This window comes from Mustela erminea, chromosome 10 (genome assembly GCF_009829155.1).
Source record: "Mustela erminea isolate mMusErm1 chromosome 10, mMusErm1.Pri, whole genome shotgun sequence".
NCBI lineage: Eukaryota > Metazoa > Chordata > Mammalia > Carnivora > Mustelidae > Mustela > Mustela erminea.
Window position 1 is genome coordinate 43695642 of NC_045623.1, and position 20969 is coordinate 43716610.

Below are 20969 nucleotides of genomic sequence, written 5' to 3' on the forward strand. Positions count from 1 at the left end.
TTTGGGGGGGGGTGGGGGCAAGTCATTTAGTGGAGGATAGAGATAAAGAAGTGAATGAAAACTTTGTGTTATGTAGTGAAAGGGAAGGATCAATTCACAGTTTGTGTTTACAGGATGTAGACATGTTTCTATTTACTTTGGAGTCAGGAAGACAGCAAGATATGTTGATTCTTGGAAAATTCTTTTCCATTGGGTAAAACATGAATGTTTGGAAGTAGAATCCTGCAAATAACTTCTTTATTAGACCAAAGCTGAACTGAAGTCCCTTGTTGATTTATTTATCCCACCCTGAGAGGCAGCATAGAAGGAAAAAATACTTTACATCAACCATACAATTAATCATTTTATATTTCTTTGCCAAAACAGAGGTACCTTTAGCCACAATCATGCTCACTTCTGGATCATGCACCATCCTCATGGTGGGGGAGAAAGCCCTGGTATACAAACCATCAGTTCGTGATCCTCATATGGAAACTCTTCCACACCTTTGCTAGAAACAATCCATTTGTCTCCAAAAATCCTAAATAAACTGTTTATCTACTTTGAAACTTTATCTTTATTATTTAGACCTGATGCTTATCTACATCCTCACTTTCAATCTGGCCAGCTGGGGAAATAAAGACATATCCCATTCTTAACATATTTCTGAATTTGTTTAGCTTAATAAAACATTGATATCCATACTCTGAAGGCAAGCCACCTCTAGCCCAACAGTTTGACTCCATGATCTTTGAACTGACCTCTTCATAGCCTTTACATTAAATGTCTGCTAGGAAGCAATGAATTGAGTGTTAGGACCTAATCCTTGATGTCTTGTAATGCTTTGGCTTACAGTTTAATTCATGTGCATTTCTCTGCATGTCTTAACTAGTGTATTCTATTCCCATGATTCTAACAGAAATTGCATTTGTCACGGGCACTAATGAGCTCTCTATTTTCTAATTCACTGGTGTATCTCCAGCCCCATTTTTTTAGTAACATTTGACGCAATCCACCTGCTGTCCTTGAAACCATCAGCCCTTTCTACTTCCAATGTGCTTTCCACAATGGAGTGTGTGTACAGCAAGAATTGTGTTTAAGACTTCCTAGAACTTGTGATTAAAAATGGGATTTAGTTTTGAACAAATCAATGTCTTCTCGTGAATTGAGCAGCAAAACTTAGGGGAGGGCAGAACTCCTATAGTTTTTGGTGCTTCTGCCAGGCAGTCAGAATCTTTAGAGCATTTGTTTTTGCCCTGGAACATTGGTAGAGTTTTCAAAGGCCAGCCCTTATACTCAAGGGTTTCAAGAGTGAGTGTCCATTGTTTTTTTGTTTTTTGTTGTTTGTTTTTGTTTTTGTTTTTTGTAGAGTGTGTCAGAAAAGTTTGATTCCAGATCTGGCAGCAGTAATATTCTTCTGAAACATGCCAGTAGGAATGGAATTCTGTAGTCATGTTGTCTGATCTTAGAAGAGGCATGGTTCCCATGGTGGCTGGGTTCCATGTTGTAGCTTGAGAATCATTTCTAGAATTTAGAACTTAAGTCTTTCTTCAGTCATTCAAACAATTCTTAATACTCTGTAACAAAAGTCTTTCTACCCTCTAAATCATCAGTGTTTCCTATGTCTCTCTCATTCCCTTTCTCTCTCTCTCTGTCTCATATATGTTTAAGACTGATGTACTGCAGGAACAGAGAAGAGGTGTTAAGTTAGAGCTACCACCTACTCTAGTTGGTATAGGCTGTTCTTTCAACACATCAATCTTGTTCCAACTACCAAGAGTTTTTTAAGCTGTGTTTTTCTGTATCCAACACTCTTCTTCCAGTTATTTCTTTTGCCTCACTCTTTCTATTTTCAGGTCTCAGTTGAAATATCACTTTCTCAAAATGATCTTTCCAGACTACCAAAATATTCTGACATCCTATGCATTCTTTCATTGAAATGTAAAACCTAAAGTCATATTTACTTGTTGATTATCCCTTTTCCCTCATTATAATTTAAGTTTTGTGATGGCAGGGATCTTGCTTGGGTTCTTTCCCACAGATGTTAGAATAGCACAGACTGTCTATTTGGCATTGAGTAAATGTTTGCTGAGTGGAAAGAAAGATGAATGAATAAATAAATGGTTTGGGAATGTGTTTACTGCATTCAGGAATTAAAGACTGAGGCTATCTAGATATTATTTATCACATGATTATTTTCTTCTTTCACTTAACATACACATATATCTGTATATATGAAACATAGAAATTATCATTACCCTTCTTTTTTCAGATCTCTATCTCAAGGTAGACCTCAGGAAAAAGAGAAAATCCTCCTTTATTTCTCAATCTTTGTACCTGTCAACTTCTAAGTCCAAGTTTTCAGATGACAAAGAATTGGTTATTTTTTAAATAAACTTTTTCTTTTAGAGTAGCTCTAGATTTACCAAAAAGCTGCAAAACTAATACATAGAATTCCTCTATACTCCATGCCCAACTTTCTCTATTTTTAGCATCATATATTAGAAAGGTATATTTGTTAGAACTAATGAACCAATATGGCTAAATTTGATGTCCGTATTTCTCAGATTACTTCGGTTTTTACTTACTTTGTTCTGTTCCAAGTTGTCAACAAGGATGTTACATTTAGTAGTTGTATCTCCTTAGGCTCCTCTTGTCAGCAGCAGTTTCTCAGAATTTCCTTGATTTTGATGGGCTTGAGGGCTTTGAGGAATATTGATCAGGTGTTTTGTAGCGAGTTCCTCAATTCGGTATATATTTTCCTCATGATGAGACTGGGTTAATAAGTTTTAGGGAAGAAGACCACAGAACAAAAGTACCATTTTATCACATTATATCAAGAAAATACAATAAAGAAGACTTATCACTGCTGATGTTGAATCTGATCACCTGACTGAAGAAGAGTTTATCAGGTTTCTCCATGGAAAAGTTACTCTTTTAACCCTTTGCAGATTGTACTTTCTGGGAGGATTTCACTATGTGTGGACTGCAACACCTCTTGGGGACAAATTATCTATATAAGTTATTTGGAATGCTTCTGCATGGCAAATCATCTGTTATCCCCTGGTCATGTAATTACTGAATTATTTATTAAGTTTGGACTAGTGGATATTTATTTTATATTTTAAATTGCAATCCAGTATGACTTTACTTTGTACCTCAAATTGTTCCTGTTTTAACCATTAGGGAACTCTTTAGTTGACGATATAGTTCCTGTGTCCCTTTCACATATTCCCGTAACTAAGTTTTTTTTTTTTTTTAATTTCCTTACTTTCTGTCACTACAAGATGCATTAAGCTCATCTTGTATATTTCTGACCCATTTCTAGAATCATTCTTTTCTCCAAGGATACTCAATTCCTTTTACTGGGGAATGGTATTAGAAATCAAGATTTGAGCATAGGTATGCTCATTGCGACTTGGGTGTTTTTGCTTCTAAACCCTCTCATTTGACAAAACACAGAAATGTGTGTGTGTGTGTGTGTGTGTGTGTGTGTGTGTATTAACCCATGCATGCGCTCATATCTATAAATATTTCATATGTAACAATGTATATCTGTATTGTCAAAATAAGTTCCTATTGATGTCTCCAATTCCAATCCCTTACCATACGAGGCATTTTATCCCCCCTCCTTGCTGATATGTAATCTTGCAGCATCTGCTGTCAAATCAATGAGCTGTTCAATTCTAGTATGTATGCATAATGATATCAACTAGAGTACAGTGCTTACTTAGTTTTTTTGTCATTTATTTTTTGTTTTTTTCTTTGTTTGTTTGCTTATTGCCTTTTTGTTTCAAAGATTTAGTTTCAAGGATTCCAGAGTTATTTATGTCAGTGTCTTTTTCTTTTACCTCTTTCAGTGAAGCTGTTTCATACATTTGTAATATGGTTGATTAATTTGCCACATTCTACATTCCATCCACAGATACATCATCTCCTAAGTATTTTTTTATTTATATGAATAATTTACTCTTTATATTCTGCAATTCTATGAATTTTGACAAATGCATAGTGACATGGATCCATGATTAGAGTGTCATAAAGAATAGTTTTGCCACTCCCAGATAAGTCTCTTGTTTCACCCATTCCAGTCTCCCCATAACCAAGCCCGTGGCAATCACTGATACAGTTACTGTCTCTGTAGTTCTGTTCATACACTGTGAAGCTTTTTCAGATGAGCTCCTTTCACTTAGCAACTTACTTTTATGTCTTTTCATGGCTTGACAACCCATCGCTTTATTATCACTGAATAGTATTCCATGTGTAAATATGCCACAGTTTATCCATTCTGCTATCGAAGGACATCTTTGTCACTTTTAGTTTTTGGCACTTATGAGAAAGCTGCTATTACATGTGTAAGTTTTTATGTGGACATAAGGCCACTCCAAAGATAGCCATCAGAGATAAAGGAAGACTGCTCTTACTTAACAAAGAAGCTCTGTAACTTTCACCTTCTAAAAAAATCTAAGTTTTCAGGTGGCAGGAATTCCTTAATACATTTTTTCTCTTTTAATTATATATATTTACTCTTTTAATTACATATATAATTCTATAAAATCTTTCATTGGAACATATATAGTTCTGGTTTTATGAAACCTTCATTGGAACACATATGGTTCCCTTGTTAAGACATCATTCACTCATATGAACACTCACTGATTTATTCCCTGCCAAAATCTGTGGGTGTTTTAACTGTCATGTATCTGGCAATGTATCATCATACTTCACTCTAAAAACTGAGTCATTTAATATTCATGAAGATTAAGCTAACTGAATATAACAAAGCAAGTCCAGAAATGTAGTTAGGTGCTTAGTAGAATTTTGTGTTCCTCATTTATAATATGGTCTTCAAAATAAATGTGTGGGTGGAAGAGATATAGATGCAAGTCAACAATACTCACAAATCCAAATTAAGAAAATTGAAACTACAAAACCATATTTATATACTTTGTGTTTATATGATTCTGGGATATAATAAAGACAAAGTAATCTGAAATCTTGTTACACAGAAAAGTAAAATAGAAAATGAAAGTCTGTGATCTACAAAGGAAGACAGAAAAAGCCACATATATTGAATAAAGAGAGAAACCATGGAAGGTACTGATCAAAATGTCATAGATCAGTACATGGAGATGATTACACAAAAGAGCTGAATATTATTTACTGGTAAATAATATCATTATAAAATCAATTTACACTTAGTTCTCCGCCATGTGGTAAGATCATTCATTTTGTAACACTCCCATTTTTGAAGTCACAACTGCATGAGTAGACATTGAAGCAGAAAGTGAAAATTTAGGCAATATGGATGGTTAATACAAGTATCTAGATAACTTGAATTAAAGATATTCAATTTCCTTCATTTTGAAAATATTTCTAGGTACAGTGAAAAGACTTCCAGACTCTCTGTATTCTTCTTATACTTGAAGATAATTCTTTCAGAAAGTTTTAATGGATACCCCCACGATGGCCTTAGGGACTATTCTCCTAATGTTTCCTGAGCATCTGAAAACTTCTTAGTCCTTCTTACTAATTGTACTTGCCTCCTTAATAGGTCTATATCTCATACTGAAGACTAAGTTCTCATTGTAGGCACTTAATACATATTTGCTGCTTCCAAAAGCTTGTGGTTTACAGCTGAAGAGACAAGGAATTATAAAAACTAACTCTGCCATTTACTGTGAAAAGTTAGAAAATTTATATGAGTTTCATTAGTCTCTGTCCTTTAATAGGAATGATAGTAATCAATTCTCTTAAGATAGGTGTACAGAGTCAATGAAGTAAGATACATAGCCCAAAAAGGATGTCTGGAGTAGTTGCTTATAAAAATTAGTTTCCTCTAACTTCTTTTCTCTCCAGAGCTATAATCATTTATTTTATCCATGAAAGGAGATATATTTGTGTTAAAACATATTGGTCATGCCGCCATGACAGAAAAGGGTTATCAAAACAGGGGTATTTTGAGGAAAAAATATACAGTGGAAAACATGGGTATTTTGTTTCGTCTACTTTGTTAGAATGTATTGTGTTTATGGATCACTAACTTATTCAAGTTTATCAATGATTACTACCAAAATTCTTCCTTCTTTAGTGTTTTCTTTTAATCAATAAATAGTACCCCTGTGCCTAATTACATAGACCCTAAAAAAGGAAGTCTTTTTTCAAAAACATCCTTGCCCATCCCCATTTTCAATTAGTCACCCAATCCTGTCCATTTTACCTTTTAAATGTCTCCCATCTCTGTTTTTCACCCACTATATTGCCACCACTCTAGTTCAAGCTTCTCTTAGGGTTTCTCTGAATTACAGAAATATTTTTCTAACTAGTCTTCTTTACTTTCCTCATTTTCAATCCAGAAGCATCTTCATGCTGCTGCATCCAGAGCACTATTTTTTTTTTTTTTTGTAAGATTTTGTATGTATTCATTTGACAGAGACAGAGAGAGTGAGAGAGCAAGAGCACATCAGGAGGAGAGGGAGAAGCAGGCTCCCCACTGAACAGCGTGCCCCAACTCGAGGCTGGATCCTAAACCCTGGGGGCATGACCTGAGCTGCAGGCAGACTCTTAACCAACTGAGCCACCCAGGTGCTCTCAGATCACTCTTTTTAAAATGAAAATATGACTATGTCAATTTTTTTTTTTAAACCCTTTTATATCTTCTTATTGTTGTTAAAATAAAGGTCATGCCCTTTCTGTGCTAATAGAAAACAGAGCAGAATGGGAGCTCCCTTACCAGCTTATGGTGTTCCATTATCTCTATTATCACCTCCTGAGACCCCAGCCTTCCCCAGACCATCCACTTTGGGAGCTTTGCATATGCTGCTTTCTGTACAGCACTATTTCCAACAATTTCTACTTCTTTTATTCACAGCTCTCCATCCTTTAGAGATCAGTGGAATTTCTTGTTTCAAGGAACCATGTTTTAATCTCAGACTATATCAGAATCCCCCAGTTATGCTCCAAGCACCCTTTGCCATCCTCAGGACCTCCAATCTCAATTTTAATTTAATGACCACTTATTAAATTAATTGTTATGCCTACGTGCTCTCCTTGAATATGAGTTTTAAGAGGGCTAGGGTTGAGCCTGTCATTTAATGCCTGGATCTCCAGCTCTGGCTTACATAATTGAGACTCAGTAAGTATATTTTTAATGAATGAATGGATGAATAAATGATCAAATGAGAGAAACTGTAGAGAAGTCTATGTGAGTAATTGTGATTAATTCCAATTAAGTTTGTAAAAATAAAAATTAGCTTCAGTAGGGAAAAAGAAGACATCAACATTAGTTATCAGTCAGGATATTCCGTCAGTCCCCAGAGTGTATCTCTTATTTACAGACTTCTTACTAGAGAAACTGCTTTTTCCAAGCCAAATTTTGAGCACGGGTACAAATTTACTGTTGATACTTGAAATTATCCTACTCTAACCCTAAGCTTTTGGATTCTAAATGATATCCACTCTAGACACCTTGACATCTGACTGTAACATTGCTTGTGCATCACCTCATGTGACCTTTGCTCAGCCAGTAAATTGAAGTTTTATGTCCCTAGAGTTAAGTTGGAATAAACTGGAAAATAGAGTTTCCTTCACTATTAGTTCTAGCCCATCTAATCTTCTTGCTCAAGGGATTCACCTCAGTTCAATTATCACATCCAGAAAAAGATATGAGTCTTAACATTTGTTCATCATCCAACAATTTCCAGTGGGGTCATTGATATCCACCAGCCAGAGCGACTGACCACTCAACCTTACCAGAACCCAAAGGACTACAAAAAAATGTGAGGTGTGAATTGTGTCTTTTTCTGTTCGTAATTTAACTTTCCTAGGCCTCTCAAATAATGGCAGTGGTTGACAAAGAAGATACTTTTATCTAAGTAATGTAACAGTTATTTAATCATATTCAAGTCATGATTTCAGTGTGTTCATATCTAATAAGCAGGCGTGATAATAAGATCGACCCATTAGCCAGTGAAGAGATTAAGAATATATCTATGTTGTGGGGCACCTGGGTGGCTCAGTGGGTTAAAGTCTCTGCCTTTGGTTCAGGTCATGATCCCAGGGTCCTGGGATCGAGCCCCGCATCGCACTCTCTGCTCAGCAGGGAGCCTGCTTCCCCCTCTCTTTCTTGTCTTTTCTCTGCCTACTAGTGATCTCTGTCAAATAAATAAATAAAATCTTAAAAAAAAAAAGAAAAGAATATGTCTATGTTTTCACAGTTCTAATATAAAAAGAAATCAGCTGAATATACCAGCTCTCTTACCAGATCACACATTCTAGTGCCAAACTGCATGGCAGAGCTGTTTCAAGTATCGCGCTGGTGACTTAGCTTTGTTTTTCGAAAACGACTCTTTGGTAGAAATCATGAATTATCACATGATCCATCTAGGCTCCAAGAGACTTTTTGACAAAAATATTGTGAAGAATTCGGCAGCAAGCCAGGAGGAAGTAAACAGCAAAGGGACCAAGTGAGGTAGGAAAACGCTTTCCCCCAGCTCCAAACTACAAGTTGCTTTCGAAACCCAGAGCATGTTTCTCACATTGTAAATCAGCAGGGTGTACAACAAAACATCAAACTTGGGAAACAAACATTTTCTGCCTATTAAAGCATAAACAGAAATATCTTCCTGTTATCCAGTAAAGTTTCACTAGAATAGGGTACAATATCTCAGTTGCTATATCACCTTGATTATTCTTAACACTTTTTTCTTGAAATTATCTGTTCTTTCCATTCAGTAATTAACTTCCTTGTTAATAGGGGCAGGATTTTACTGACCCTCTCTACTGCCCCAGCATCCAGCGAAGTGCTGGGCGCACACTAGATGCTCAGTAAATATTATAATATTTATAATATAATATTCTCTCAGTAATAGAATAATTAATGTTGAACTGGAGCAATTATACGGTAACATGACAAGATAGAAAAGAAACTATCTGCTACTCTTAGATTTATTACTATTCTGTCTCTATTTAGAATTCCTGTCTGCCCCTCTTTTATTTGGCAAAGTCCCTAGACATATCTCCAGTTCAACTCAGTATCACCTCCTCCACAGAAAATCTTCCTTGATATCCATAAGGCAAAGCTAGTATACCAAACTTTGTGCTCCTGTAGGTCCCTAGTCATCAATCTTTTAGCATTTACCAACAAAATAAAAAGTATTTGTTAGTACTCCCCTTTCATCCAAGATTATAGGTCTGCTGGGTACAGAGGTATACCTTTTCTCATATTGGAATTGGATTTTAAAAAATGGTTAATGCTAGAAATAGATGTTTTAAAAAGAAATTGAATTTTTTCCATTTCTTTTTATTTTATTTATTTTCAGTCACTGGGTGTGGTGCATAAAAAAGGGATTTTGGAACACTGTAAAGAAAAAGATTTTTAATGAGTCAATATATCAAGGAAAAGGGATGATGCGCGCTGATGGTAATTTACATTAAACAGTAGACCTAATTCTTCCCCTTCTTTTGTTTCCATTTAAAAATCTATGGGGAGCCTGGTGACTCAGTCAGTTAAGCACTTGCCTTCTGCTCAGGTCGTGAACCCGGGGTCCCAAAATGGAGCCCCAGTCAGGCTCCCTGCTCAGCGGGGAGGCTGCTTCTCTCTTTCCTTCTGCTGCTCCCCTCAGCTCATTCTCTCTCTCTCTTTCCAGTAAATAAATAAAATCTTTAAAGAAAATTAAAAATCTAAGTATTATTTCTTCAATCTAACTATGAAATACATTCTTTATTATCTCAATATTCATACAAAATTGCTTAATTAGCAAAGTTATCCTTTAAATGCAAACATCTTATTTAACATAAGAATTTAGTCAAACACTAGAGAAATGAAAGCTTGCATGACTGTCATAGCAATCAACTACAAACTGGTTAAAACAAGTTCCTGAAGAGAAACCTGAGAGTAGCTTTTCCATTCTCTTTTATTACATTTTTTAATTTAATTCCTTCAAATATAAGCTTTCTTTAAAAAATACTCTTTGAGAACAAATTTCTAGTGCTCTCCTTTACTAAACAAGATGCCAATGTTACATTCTGAAGGGATTTCCTTTTCCACATTTTTCAGAATATGACAATAATAGAGTTTTGTGCATTTATGTGTTTTAGTTATTTTTTTTTTGAGGTTTTCCAAAAAAAAAAAAAAAAGAGGTGATTTACTTTGTAAATAATTTTCTACAATTCAGGATTTCATGAAAAATCCTAAGTTTATATGGCATTAGGTTTTTATTCCCCCCCCACATTGGATTCCAGTGATATATGTTTCAAGACTTTTAATGTCTTATATCTATAAGCTTCACCTCCATGTTGAAGTACAATGAATCCTCTTTAATGCCTAAGGATTCCTGGCAGCTTATATTTGTATGTGTAAAAGATAGGCCAAATCTCCATGGGAGAACATTCAAAATAGAAACAAATGTACCCCTGCTTAGTTTATGCATTAAACATTTTTCTCCAAATATTTCAGGAATGAGAGAGTTTTTAAAAATTAATATCCTTAGCATTTTAAAATAATGCTCTTTTGTTAACTATTAATTTTTCATATTACGGCAATTTAACATCCTTGGAGATCTGGTGTCTTTATAAATTCCCTTCTATCCTTCTCCCATAGAACCCATTTTCCTAGGAAATCATATGAAATGTTTTTTTCTGAATACAAGTTAATTTACACTCCATGATTTTAGTTTAAACTAAAAGCCCAAATGTTTTAAGTTAATAAAAATCTCAACACATCACGTTTACCTTTATTGGGTGAATTTGAATTATCACAGATATGGGTATTCACTATTTTTCAGAACCAACAAGACAACCTAAGTTGCTTTAAAATAGTCAGGCCTATATGAGGTCTAAGGCTTTCAAAAAACTGGAAAAGCTACACTAATTACCAGAGAACCTCAATACAAACATCTGGAGTTACTCAACAGATTTCTTAAAGAACATCAATTTTGCACCTGGACATGAGTATTTACACTTCTGTGAATCATTATGGTTAATGTTGGCTCTCGGTCCTTTACTTATAGATTATTGCACATTAATGGTACCATTCAAATGCCATCCCTAGCTGGAGTGCTGTACCTCCATGCTCTACTGTTTATAGTTTTCTAGGCACTCCTCCATCAATCTCCAAAACCATTCAGATACTATTGAATCCTATTTTCTTACGACAGGTTTCTCACTTTAGGACTCGAGGATATAATGGCCCAGAATTTCTCCCCTGCCATCTTTAAAATCAATAACCTTAAAACAATCTCACTGCTCTCTTTTGACTTAGGACCAAATCTATATTCCAGCTGGAGTCAGCCACATAACGCATACACACACACGTACGTACATGACAATTTTTAACCACAGTTTCTCCTTGTGTGGGAACATGGGATCTCAATCATGTAACTTCTAGATGGGGAAATCTGATGCCAGGGCTGCTCATTTTTTATGAGCATTGAAAAGTCGTTAAAGGTCTATTTCTTTGGACAGCTATCGGACAGAGCAGATTTTCTGTCCTACTTTCCTATACGCAGTTCCTTCTTAAATTGTATTATTCACAACATTCCAAAGTCAGTGTCCTGGAGGGACATGAAAAAGGTTACAGAGAAAGAAATGCATATTTAAGGAGCCCCTAGAGAAACACAGATAAGACAGTTTGAATTTATTTAGACCCCATGTATGCAAGATTCTATATAAGTAAATCAGAGGATTGGAGCAAGATAGCCAAAATATCACATCTCCATCGAGCTTTATCAGCTGCTCATTTCTCATTTCTTTATCTATTTCTCATTCTTCCTTTTTGTTTCTTCATGGTACTTATTCATTAATTTATTTATCGTCTCTCTTTATGCCCCAAATTAAAACCTTGTAAGAGTTGGGGCTTTGCCTGTTTGTTCACTACTCAGTTTGGCCCTAGAATAGCATCTTGCATGTTATATATGCTCAGGAAATATTAGCACAGTGAATGAATGAATGAATGAATTAACATAAAAGACAAAAGAATCATATTCAAAGGAAGCTGGCTGATTTCCTTTCACAGCACTGAAAGGTTATTGCTGACATAATCTTTCCTTATAGAACGTAAATGGTAAATGAAGACTAAATATCTCAAGAAACACGGCTCAGTGTTCACTAAAAGCAAATTCCTATTTGCTGCCTGAGAAGCGAAATAAAGTAGGGAATAAAGTAGGGACTTAGTTATTAAGCCAGAAGCCTTTTGTACTGTGCTCAACAACACACTCATCACTGATACTGAATGCAGTTTTGAAAACCAGAAGCAAGGATGTATGTATTTCTATATTACTATGTATAATAATTGTGGGAGTCCGTAAGAAATGGTTTCAAATCCCAGCTCTGCCACATCCCAACGGGTCACCACGGCAAGATACTTAATCTCTCTAAATGTAGTGTTCTCATCCCTTTCCCGGAATCATAAATACTAAGAGACATAATGTGTAAGGTGCTTTACCCATGTTGGATCTGATAAATAGTGATGATGAGGATTATAATGGCAATGTTGACTCATAGAAATTAAAGTCAGGTACATGGAATGAACTGAAGTGTTGACATACTAAAGGAAGTTTTCTTTCCAGGTAGAAATGTAATTTGTGAGAAAGACCTTAAGAAAATCTACATTTCTTTCTATGTCCTTGATAGAATTCTGTAAGAATGGATGAGGGGACTTAAGATATCACCAAGAATTATTGCAACTGAAAGAGAAAAAAAAAAAAAAGAAAAGAAATAAAGAAAAGAATAAATATAGGCACTGTTTTATGAACAAAGCACAAATATCTCAAAGAGCTTTAAAAATAAAAAATATTTTAACAACAACTCAAAATTGGTATTTTCACAAAGATCTCAACATAAAAGTTCTTTACCTCCAGGCCTCAAAAAATATATTTGGCTCTTCCTCTGTTTGGAGTTTGTTTTAAGGCTCAGATACAGACTGATGGGCTTATTAATGGTCCTCATTTTCTCCTTGTTCTCTGAGCTGGGATTCTTTTTCCCAATGGATAAAGGTTTGTAGCATATTTCCATACCCCTTAAACACACGTAGGCTTGCACATGGTTTCTATTTTCAGTCAGGCAATATATTCCTTTAAATTGTCACTAGTATCTATCACAACTTCATCAAATAACTCTTCTCATAACAACAATGGAATACATATACTAGAGAATATGCTAGGAGCTCTGTCAATAAGCAGCTTAACCCAAAGCAAGATGCATGCAGCTATCCAAACTTAAAATATAAAGAGCAAAACAGTCTCAGCCAGCGCAGTGGCAAAGACATTATTTGTATTCATACATTCCCTAGCATTAAGCAAGAGTTCTCAGTGCTTATCTGGATAGATGACCATAAGGTAAGGAACAAAGTTTTCAAATAAGTCAATTTTCCCTTAGTGTTCTTCACTTCACGTTCCGAATCTTTTTAAATTTCTGTCTCTAGTACCCAAAGACCATACCAGGCCTCCTAGTTACCAAAGACCAGTCCCAATGTTAAGTCTTTCAGAAATACTGCTTCAGTGGAGAGAATGTTCAGGCCTCAGGATTCTATATGGACCACACATGCGCCCTGTGTTCCTTGCCCTTACAATACGATTGCCGTCCAGCTACAGATTACTTTAAATCAGCAGTGCTGCTCATATCAAAGTGGGACCATCTAAGGTCTGGAGGTCAAATCCAGACCGTCTCCTCTGTATGCAGGTCAAGTGTCCCTAGAACACAGCCACATCCATTCACTTATATACATTATCCACCCCCTATTTGGTACTACAACGGTGGAGTGAGTAGATGCTGCAGAGACCCTGCGGCTCACAAAGCATAAAACAAGTACACATTCGCCCTTTACAGAAAGCTTGCTGACCCTAGGTCACCTCTGCATTGCAACCCCTCAGACCACATCTTCTCGACACTGTTTCAGTGTTGCCTCCCCATTTGCCTCAGGATCTGGTTCTGAGCCTCTCAGCTTTGAAACTCTTATCCGGTCTTGTTCTCTGACTTCCCTTTTGTCCCGTGGACGTGTTCTCTGAGACAATTCCTCTACAACCCCTCTAGCCACTCACTCTCTTCAAAGGTAATGTACACCCCTTGGACTAAACTCCTCTCATTCATCTGAATGTCAGCCAAGCCTGACCCAGTCTGGCTTCTACCCTCCTTCAGCCCACACAGCTGGAATTCCTTTTAGAGTCACTTGTTCCCTCCGATGAGGCCTCTGGCAGGTGTACTGAATGCTAATGAGCTGGCTTTCTAAATTAACACACACAGTTGTAGAAAAACATTGTCCTGGCTAATCTTCCCTCCCCATGTGACTTTTTTCTCCTTAGAAGCAGCAGACAGGATTCAAGCAGTTGAGTAATGTTTCCAAAGAAGAAGTGGCAAATTAAATTTCTTTAACTTGTGGGGTCCCTTTGAAGAGAGTAAATTTAAAGGATTCAGGGAATTTTGGCTAGAAAGGATTGTCTTTTTCCAAGATCACCTGTGGCTCCCTCATTCATCACGGTGTTCAAGCTCCTGCCATATTTTCTCAATCTGTTGTACATTTATACTAGAGATAAACATACTAAGGCTTATAAATGGGAAACTGCTATCCATAGAGTCATTCATTTTGGTTAGGATGGAGTCCTGTTTTCAGTTTAAAAAATATTTGTTTGAGCATAAATTCACCTTAGTTTAATATACATATTATTGCTTGTAGTAAAAGACAATATGTTTGAATTTCACAGGTTTCTAGGAGCTCTAAACTATCTTGCTTTGCTTGGTAGAGGTTTCAATCACAGCTAATGTTTTAATTTTTTATTTTTTTTTTGTAGAAGGATAAGTTTATGAAGTGAAAAAGCCTAGGAGCCTTACTTAGGCTAATAAATACATTATCATGACTTACAAATACAACTGTGATTAATGAATTTTCCCAATAGCCATTCCCTGATCTCTCTCTTTAGACATGATACTTACTCTCAGATTATAACTTACTTAAAAGTTTCACCGAAACTTAAAGGAACAAAAGATAGCATGAAAGGGCTCTCATTTTTGTATTTATCATTTTTTGAGTGTTATCACCACTTTGTACAATGGCTACTCTGTTTGCCTGCAGATCCCTACTCTAACGGCATCTCATTCATTATTTATAAAGCACATTAGGATACTTAGAGTGTGGAAGTTGCTACAGAAAACCAATTCTCCTCTTCTTATTGTGTTAATCCTGGATTAAAATTAATGAATTTTATAGCAGAAAGAAAATGAAATAATACATAAAGCTAATATGGCAAATACAACGGATTTCAGAAAATTAATTTTTAATACATTTTACTTTGTAACTTATTGGTTGAGTATGATGTGATGTCCACTTTTATTCTGATGTCTCTATGAACCCTACGGTAAAAATTATTATAGCGTATGATCTGTGTTCACTAACCTAGCAATAGTGAAGCTGTCCTAGGATGAAATATGGATTTAACCACAACAATGAATCAACCTGCCTCAAGCCATCATGTGTACCCTTTATTCCTATAATATCTATATTCTACACTTTCCCATCTGACAACTTCATGTTCAAGTTATTAGGATTAGAGTTTATTTTAAAGCATTGGACCCATGTTACAGGAAACATCATCTAAGCTCATAAGTCTTGCTTAAATGAGCATTTGGAACAAATATAGGGAAAAAACTAAAGTAAGAAGTTTCATCAGCATTTGCATTTCATGCAAAATATTTACTACTTGTATGGCTTGGGGTAAAGTAGCCTTACCATTGTAGGCATCATTTTTTGTCATCTGTAATGTGCAGGGTGGATACAAAGAGGGCTGAGATGAGAATATACAGCACTGTTTTGATAATCAGCCAAACGTTTTTCTCTCCTGATGCAGGCAAACACTAAGAGCACAGATTGGTTAGATCAGAAGGCATTCTTTATGCTGGGCAGACACAACCCTACAACAAAGTAAAAAACTTGACCGCAGAGTAGAAATTTGTCTTTATTCTTCACTTTCTCTCTTAGCTGGACACACTTGTGCAATGGGCAACCTGAAGAAACAGGTACGGTAGCTCCAGGTAAGTATTAGAAAAGTAGACAGCCCCTAGTTTCTTCATCTTTCCCACTATTTGCTCTTTCTATGACTATAATATGGAAGCATTATGTTCAGAACAAGAGAACTTATGATCACACCAGACATGGAAAGCGGAGTACATTTTTGTGTACCTCTGAGTATACTCTGACGACCTAAAGGATGCATCTGCACATGGTATAAAATAACTACAATGGTGATGGTCACTAAGCTATGTCATAGAGAAGAAATGGATAAAAAGGACTGAAAATCCTTAGCATGACAAAGGTATAAATAAAGAGAATCAAGGAAGAAGAAACAAAACAAGAAGATGCATCTTTTTCTCAGGTGAAAATAACAACAAGGCAGATTTTAATATAAGAAAGAAATGTTAACAGAACTCTTCAAGCATGAATTACGTTAATTCCAGGAATAACAAGCTGCAAATAATTAGAAGTGTTCAAAGGAATGATGGTTGGTCACTGGTTTGGAATACTCCAGAAGGAATCTATTTAATCAAAGGAGATCGATTTTTGTGCAAATGCATTACGATAAACAGAAAGCTTTAAGAGATAACAATTCTACTCCACAACACTGTTGGAACACATGAATATTCCAAGTTCTCTAACATCTGCTAAGAATATGCACATATATAAGAACTACTCTTTATTTTCAATATACAACAGAAACATGAAAATAAATATATACAAAATTAAATATGCTATCAATATATACAATACTCTTAGTTCTTATACTATTAGAAGAAAGCAAGAAGACTTCTTGAAATAGTTAACATTTAGTTGAATCATAGGGAAGGCTGGACTAGAATTTCCCAAAATGGGGAATACTAAAAAAGAAGAGATTGGCTGGACAAAGCGAAGTGGCTTCCTAGATAGGAACCTACAATTTAATATTTACCTTGACAAGTTCACTGTTTTGCAGTGACTAGTGAACAAAATTATTCACTATGTTACTCAATTGACATTAATAGAATATGCTACATAACAATAGAGAATATACATACTTCTCCAGTGCATACAATATATTTACCAAGATTGATCATATGTCAGATGACAGAAGAGGTATTAATACATTTAAAACGATTCAAGCTATTAAAAGCATGCCTTGTGACTACATTTGATAATATAGATATCAAAAATGGAAAGATCTCTGATAAATTCTGATAAATTCTTAAATATTTTCAAATTAAATAGTATACTGTAAATAACTGCAGATACGAGAAGTGACAGAGATACGAAATATTACGTTGTCTGAGTGAAAATGAAAACATAGTATATCAAAATTTGTGGGGTGCCACTAAAGTGGTACTTAGAGGAAATTTTGTGACACTGATTCTTATAATCGAAGAAGATCAAATCAATGATCTCAGCTTTTACCTTAAACTAGAGAAAGAGCACATTAACTTCAAAGTAAGTAGAAGAAAGAAAGATAATTGTGAAATCAATGAAATAGACGTTTTAAAAGGAAAAGAAAAAATAGGGAAAATCAATGTAACCAAATTAGTAAAACTGATAAACTCTAGCCAGAGAGACCAAGAAAAAAAAAAAATTACAATATGGAGAGGAATGTGAGAGGTGATGTTACTGCAGATGCGGATTCTACAGATAGTAAGAGGATAATAAGAAAATATTTTGAACAAATTTATGCCAATAACTTTGACATCTTACAGGAAATGGTCTAATTTCTTGAAAGACACAAGCTACCAAAGACATCTTTTTCCAGCACAAACTACAGAAGAAGCCATATTGGTAGATTTCTTGGGGAGTATGAAATTAGAAAAAGTCATCTTAGAATTCAAATGATGACTTCTCCTCGGGAGTGGAACAGCTGCCAGGAGGGTAAAGAAATTTTGTCAACCATACAAACTAATTCTGGTTGGAGATTTAAAATATTTGCCTCTGAGATTCTCTTTTTCTATACTTCCATAGTTTATAAATATATCTTCTGGAAATTATATTCATCTTTAGATTTAGTTGTATCATCAGGTTAGAACAAGGTTTCTCAGTCTCAACACTATTAACAGTTTGGGATTAAGACTTACTTGTTATGGGGGTTGTAAAGTGCATTTTTAAGACGTTTACCGTCCTCTCTGGTTTCTGCCTATTAGAGTGACTCTCTCCCAACTTGTGACAAAAAAAAAAAAAAAAAAAAAAAAGATTCTAGATATTGCCAAATAACCCTTTGAGATCAAAATTGTGTTTGGGGGGGAATCATTAAGTTGTCCTCAAGTATTGCTGACCAAGGAACTAGTCTCTACCTTTAAGGTAACCCCGTATGGCTTTATTATCACACATGGTGTTGATTTCCGAGTTAGAGTTTGTGATAACAATATAATTTCTCTATTTTTTAAAAAAATTCTTGTTCTCTATGTTTCCACAGTAAGAATTTTCCTGGATAAGGGGTACTAGTAAATAGTTATAAAAAGCATTTCAATCAGAAAGATCAAGGTGAGCAAAAAAACGTGGAAGTAATGTACAGTTTGAGAAAAGCCAGAGCTAAAAGAGATTAGAGTGTATCTGACAGTCTTAAATCCTTGATTTAAATTTTAACCCTTTTCATTCTGTCTGGTAAGTAGCAATAATTATCACTGAAGTTTAGAACATGTGAAAAAGAATGTCAAGAATTACATTTATTATGTTATTCAATACTAACCCTATGAAGTAAGTGCATTATTAGCCCCACTAGGTACATGACAAAACTTAACTAACAACCAAACACATATCATAAGTAGTAGAACTAGTTTACAAACTCATCTTGTCTGTTTCTATAATCTGAATTCTAGACAATGTGCTCTACTACAGGGATAAACAAAGATAAATAAGACCATCTTTCAAGAAGCTCATAGTCTGGGCAATCCTCAATAATCCAGTTTTATTTTTATGTAGTATTTTATTTTGTTAGAATAACCATTAAATGTCAATTTAAATAAATATTAATTACAAATTATTCAATAGTTGACTCATTTCCTAAGTCTTGACCATAATATAACTTGAATATTCATGTCTTTAGAAATTTTCATTTCAAATACCATACTCACGAAATCAAAGTAAACAAATAATGGGAGAATTTATAGTGATGTGACTACGCCTAGATTTCAAAGACCAGATACAACCAGCTACTTCCAGTGCAAAAAATTTTTAACTCAGAAAATTATTTGACAAAGCTTTGAAAGAATGCTTTACTCAGACTGGAAAATAAGGGCAGTAAAGAAAGAATGTGTAATTCTGGTTTTCTGCCGTTGTTGTTAAAGGTTGAGGCATCTTTATGTTTTCTTTTGCATGATTTTAGGAAACAGGTAGATGGAAATTGGAAAGCCTTTTTTTTTTAAATTCACATTGATGCGAATGTGTTTTCATTACCCTAAAGTATCTGTTGTTTACAATTTGATCATATAAGAGAAACAGGGAAAGGTACCCAGCTGAGACAAGTAGTGCTCAGGTCCTGGATTCGATGAGAAAAAGACTGTTTATATACTTAAAAGATTTTCTGATTGGCAGACTCCTCTCAAATGTTTGGATTTGCATCCTATGCTCTGTGCGGGGTTCACCAGGTTTGTGCCAGCCTCTGTCATTTCATCCTGTACAAAATATTTCACCTACTGTCAGTACTAGTAAATAGGAAGATCAAAGGAAAAGGTCACATTTGGGTTTTTTTTTTTTTAAGACAGTATTCTTTGAGGAGAAATTTTCTATTTTGCAAGACAGCAGGTCAACAAAAAGTGTCAGATTTTTTTTCCGGAAAAGAGCATGGATTAATGTGATTAATAAAATAAATAAATAATAATAATAAATTCAATAAATAAATAAATGAAAAGACTGCCTGTGTATGTGTGTACATGTGTATAATTTTATAATTTTCCTCCAAAAATGTCTAAAGAGGCTATCAAAGAAGTTATATCAGATGTAATGACATATGGACAAGGGCAAACAACATTCTTATCTGCAGGATTCTTTCGAGAAAACAAAACCTTTTTCTTTGCTGATGCCTATGTACTAATTATTGTTTATTTAGCATTTTAAAGTTTTCCCCTTCCTCAAAGTAGTAACAGTAATAGCAAAAAGAAGAGGACAAGAACCTTCCAAAGATTCTCTAGTGTTTAGTATGTGAAACCCATTTGTGATATTTATTTAAAATATAGGTTCTTGAGTTTCATCTCAGAGGATTCGTCTCAGAGTGTAAGTAGGTCCAGGACAAGATCCAGTAATCTTCATTGTATAAGTCACCCAGTTGATGAGTTGGTCCCAGACCACAATTTGAGAAACATTTGTGAAGAGAGCCCAGCAATATGGTATAAGACACATAAACTTTCAATCCTTTAGGAACTAATTTTTCACTAAGGCCAAAATGAAAGAAAAACATTTATTATTTCTAAACTAAAATTCCAAGAAAAGAGCACTTATTTTAAAGGCCCGGAGGTCTAGGCCCTGTTGGAGGCTAATGTCAGACCTAGACTCTCCCCAACCACAGCATTCACGGAAAGTTCAGCCACCAGGTGGGGGACTCAACCAACAGATCAAAGGCAAGTATCTTTATGAAATCACAACAGATCCAGTGGTCATTTATTATCTTTTTCCAAAAATCGTAGAAAGAGCAATCAAGGCAGTAAGATCTTAAGCTTAATTTGAACACCCCAGTCTGAAATACTTGTTTCCCCTACATTCCTTCAACGGCAACAAAGGCTGCAGAAATTATTTGCATGAAGATTATACAGTCCAAATTTACTTTCCTCTCTTCTTTTCCATGTGAACCATTTCTGAGTCTGTCAACTTAGTTCTTGTCTTGCTGATTTTGATACCTGTCTAAAACGATCTGGGGGAAAATAAGTCATATTGTGCTGTTTGTGAAAGTGCAGCTGGTGCATGTATTTTTTAATGGATTGTGTTTGTGACAAGAGCTTTCCCTTACCACTTGATTTTAAGACATTTCCTTCAGTGACAGGGAAGCAGTTCCAGTGGC